The 4,824-nt window shown below is 36.7% G+C and overlaps 1 non-coding gene across 1 annotated transcript; it reads right to left on the bottom strand.

Annotated features, from left to right (window-relative positions):
* Nucleotides 1-3,951: 3,951 nt before the first annotated feature.
* LOC117284857 lies at nucleotides 3,952-4,081 on the bottom strand. The gene has a single exon (XR_004515927.1). It is a non-coding gene; the product is annotated as a small nucleolar RNA SNORA36 family (small nucleolar RNA).
* Nucleotides 4,082-4,824: the final 743 nt, after the last annotated feature.

Genomic DNA, 4,824 nt, shown 5'->3' with positions numbered 1-4,824 from the left:
CATAATTTTTACAGTGACAATAAAAATATATAAGTTAAAACAATTCTGACTTCCATTTGAACTTTTAAAAATTTATTTTTTACCTAAATTGTTCCATTGGAATGGATTGACAGAAACCATTTTTTTATGGTGTATTGTAACAACACTTAGCATGAAATCTACCATCTTAACCATTTTTAAGTTCACGAGGAAGTATTTTTAACTATAGAGACTGTGTTGTACAGCACATATGTAGAACTTGCTCATCGTGAGTAACTTAAATTTTATATTCACGGAACAGCAAACACCCAATTTTCCTTCTCCCTAGACACTGGCAATGATTACTATATTCTCTGATTCTATATTGAAGTAGAGTATTTTAGATGATTAGCTGGAATCCTGTAATATCTTTCCTTCAGAGACTGGCTAATTTCACTTAGCAAAATTTCCTGTAGATTTATCCATGTTGTACAAATGGAAACATTTCCTTTTCATTTCAGGCTAATATTCAATTGTGTATAGCACATCTTCTCATCCACTCATTCTTCATTGAACATTTAGGCTATTTCTAAGTCTTGGGTATTGTGAGTAATGCTGCAGTGAAGATGGGAGTGCAAGTACATTATCCAAATTTCAATCATTTTGCATTATTATACTGAGCTTTCTTTTATAAATTGTTGATTTTTTTATTATGAAAATAAAAAATAAATTTTTTATTATGATTGAATTTTATCAAATGCATTTTCTGCATCTATTGGAAAGGGGACCAAGAGATGGAGGGATGAAGACAGAGGGGAGGAAAAAGGGGAAAAAATAAGAAGTGTTATGTACATGTATCAACTCCCATGAGGAATGTAATCTTTATGTACTGCAAACATGAGCTAATAAAAACTTAAAATGTTTTTTTAAAGTATCTTTTATTCTCTTAATTCAATTCATTTACATTGCACAGTCTTTGAATTCCAGGGAGAAATGTCATTTTACTGTGCTGTATGATTTTTCTAATGTGCTTTTGAATTAAATTTCAACTTTCTTGAGAATTCGGCATCTATATTCCTGGGGGATGGATATGGACTTATACTTTGAATTTCTTGTTGTTTCTTTATCTTGCTTTGTTATGCTGATTTCAAAAAATGAGTTTGTAAAAGATTTCTCTTATTTTCTTTTTTGGGGAAATGTGAGAAAAAATAGTGTAAATTATTCTTTAAATGTTTGATCAAATTAACCAGTAAGGTCAAGTAACATTGGGATTGTTTCTTTGGGAGGTTGCAATGTGCTTAGCACATATTGGCTGAAGTACATTTTATTTCTGCACAAATAAGTATTGGTAGGTGATATCTTTCTGGGTATTTATTGATTTCTTCTAGATTACTCAATATTTTTGGCACACAGTGATTCACAATAGTCCCTTAGAAGTACTTTTTATGGTTATGCTATCATTTGTTCTTTCATTTTGGATTTTAATTTTATCTTCTCTCTTTGTTTTGTAGTTAGTCTAGCTAAAGTTTTCTCAATTTCATCGATCTTTCTAAAAAGCCAAGTTTCTGTTTCCTTGATTTTGTATCATTTCACTATACTCTATTGCACCTATTTTTCCTTAATCTTTATTCTTCCTTTTTTTCTGGTAACTTTGAGTTTAGTTTGTTCTTCTAATTCTTTCATGTGTAAGGGGGTATGTTCATTACTTTTCTCTACTTGCTGAGACAAAATACCCGACACCCAAAGTTAAAGGTGGAAAGGTTTATTTACCTCACAGTTTGTAGAAGTTTTGGTCCATAACTAGCTGGCTCCAAAGAAAGGAAGGATGATAGAGGGGCAACAGTTCATGGTGGTGGTAGACTGCAAAAGCAAAGAGAGACCCTAACAGTGTCTTTCTGCCCTTTTTATTTTATTCAGACTACATAGGGCAGGTAGCACTCACACCCTTAATCCTAGTGCCCCCAGGCCTAGCCCCACCATAAATCAATCACACACTCTAGCTTCAATCACCTCTGAAAAAAGCATGAGGCCTTGGGGGGACATCTCAACACAAGTGATAAATTCCACCTCTGGACCCCCAAAGACTCATGCATACCCTTTCATGCAAAAAAAGAATTTAGTCCATTTCCAAGAGTTACCAAATTCCTAACAGTTTCAGCATTGCTGAGAAGTCCAAGTCCAAAGTCTCCTTTGAGATTTAAGGTGAACTCTTAGCTGCAAGCCTCTTCAAATGAGAAGCAAGTTGATAGCACAAAACAGACATTTCTATTCCAAAAGTTACAAACAGGGGAATACATAGGAATGGGACCAAAGCAAGACAAAAGTCCAGTGGGCCAAATATTGAATCCTAAAGTTTCACTTCCAGTATCTCCTGAAATCTGTGGCAAGTTGTGAACTTCAAAGAGCTAGGGTGGCTCTGCTCCTATGGCAAGTCTGGTGGTTGTAGCTCCCATGACTTCTTTCTTGGGCTGGTTGTGTTCCTTCCTAACAGCTTCCCTCAGACAATCCATGCTCATGGCTTCTCCAACCCACTGGGGTCTCCAGTGCACTTTCAGCTTCACTCTCACAGCTTCACATACTGCCCTCTCAGGAGCACACTGCCTGGTCTCCTAGGCCTTCTTCTGAGATCTGCGTGGAAGCCTTCCTGACCTCATAACTCTTCTGAATGGTGCTTTAGTGAATCTTTCCTCTCCCTTGGATGCAGGGATTCAGTGCCTGGATTGCTGAGCACTCTGAATCCAATTCTGGGAAACAAATTCCCTAGGCCACTGCCATATTAGATCATTGTGCTCTGAGATCCTCTTCTCAAAGCAAAGTCTTTCACTTTTACAATTTTGAGGTTACAAAGGGTGGTGTCCTGCTGCTTCTTGTGATACCCTCATGCCATCTTTTTCTATTATCCTTTTCCAAAATACTTGGTTTTTTTAATGTTAATCTTTGCAGCAACCAAGTTCTCCTCTGTCTTATCATTGCAGGCCACAACTTTACTGGAGCTTCCTTTCTAACCAAACTCACAGTGTTTTAAATCATTTGGCCTCTGCTCTTTACTTTTGATTCTCAACATAAATCTGTCTGAAAGCCCCCAACAGTATCCATGCCACTGCCTTAATGTTAGACTGCCTTATAATTTCTTCCACCACATTCATTAGTCTACCGCCCTTAAGCTCAGTCTCAGGAAGTCTCTGGACAAAGCAAAGTGCAGACAAACTTTCTGCCAAGGCATAATATAAATTGTCTGGAGTCCAGCAGACAATGTAGACTTTCTTCCCAGCAGAAACCTCCTGATCCTGGTCTTTCTTAGCTTTCTAGTCTTGTGAGCTCTGAGCAGAGTCTCCCTTACAGAATAACCTGAGTTCTACTTCTACATCTTCAGCCAGCATCTCTGAAGCTTTCCTAATTCTTCCTCTTCCCACAAGCCAGTTCCAAAGGCTCTCGAGCCATGTGACCAAGTAATGTCACAGCAAGGACCCCAGATTCTGGTACCAGATTCTGTCTTAGTTACTTTTCTCCCATTGACAATACAAAATACACAACACCTGAAGTTAAAGGGGAAAAGGTTTATTTAGTTTACAATTTGTAGAGGTTTCAGTCTATAATCAGTTGGCTGCAAAGTAAGTAAGGGTGACAGAGGGGCAATGGTTCATAGCCACAGAGGTTTCAAAAAATGTGAGTTATGTAGGAATAAATGTGGCCACTATATGCATGATCTGTATATTGATAATACAAGTCTTGTTTTGTTTTGTTTCTGAGAACAGAAGGAGGCCTAAGAAAGTGGAGCCTTACAGCATTTTTGATAACAGAACACGTAACAGTTTTATTTATTTTAATTTTTATTTTGGGGGGTCACTTGTTTATTGTTTGTTTCTCCATCACAGGAGCACAAGCTTCGTCAGCTCAGGGGCCCCATCTGCTTTGTGCTGGAGGCACAGATGCTGTCCTGGTTCATAACAGCTACTTATACGTTGAGTGACTGCTTCAGACCTTTATGAAGGCATCTGTAGGCTGGGGATGAAGGAATAGAAGAACAACTTCTATCCACACACTTTCCCTAGCCAGTCCCAATGTTCCAAATTTAATTACCAGAGCAGGGAGGGTACCCTGAACTGAACTCAATACTTTGGAAACTTAACAGTTTTAAATTTCCAATTTTTCCTAGTAGAGTACCAATCAAAATCCACACAAGCCTTTTTGTAAATTATATTTAATTCTAAAATTTTTTATGAAAATTCAACAAATCTACAACAGCTGAGATGATATTTAAAAGGTAGACTGAACATGGAGGATTTACAATCATTGTCTTCAAAATATATAGAAAGGCCCCAAGGATCAAGACTGTGACACTGGCATGAGGATAGGTAAATAGGACAACAGACAGAATAGAGAGAACAAATTGAGTAATGTTCATAATATCAATTTGTTTTGCATAAATGTGTCTGAGCAATTAAATGGAAAAAGTTTAAATAAATGATGCTGGGATAATTTTTTGTACATACAGAAATATATAAACTCAAGTTCATAGGTTACACTGTGCATTAAAATTAATTTGAGAAGGGTCATATATAAGACATAATATTCGTTTCATGGTCAGGGAACCTGTTTGGGGCAAGGAATGTAGCTCAGTGGTGTAGCCTCTGCCTGGCAAGTGCAAATCCCTAAGTTCAATTCCTGGCCAAAAAAGAAAAAAGATGTAATAAAAAAGGTGAGTGTTTAAAATTTTTATATACATTTCGATTAATCCTCCTCAAAACAGTCTCCTTGAATACAGTTATTTCATCATTCCCACTTTCTGATCTTTTTTTTTTTTTTTTTTTTTTTTTTTTTTTTTTTTTTTTTTAGATGTATTAAGCTCTTTTCTTCCTCCTCGCG

Source organism: Fukomys damarensis, unplaced genomic scaffold (assembly GCF_012274545.1).
Source record: "Fukomys damarensis isolate Sample0158 unplaced genomic scaffold, DMR_v1.0_HiC HiC_scaffold_39, whole genome shotgun sequence".
Taxonomy (NCBI): domain Eukaryota; kingdom Metazoa; phylum Chordata; class Mammalia; order Rodentia; family Bathyergidae; genus Fukomys; species Fukomys damarensis.
This window is presented reverse-complemented; position numbering and strand designations above follow the sequence as displayed.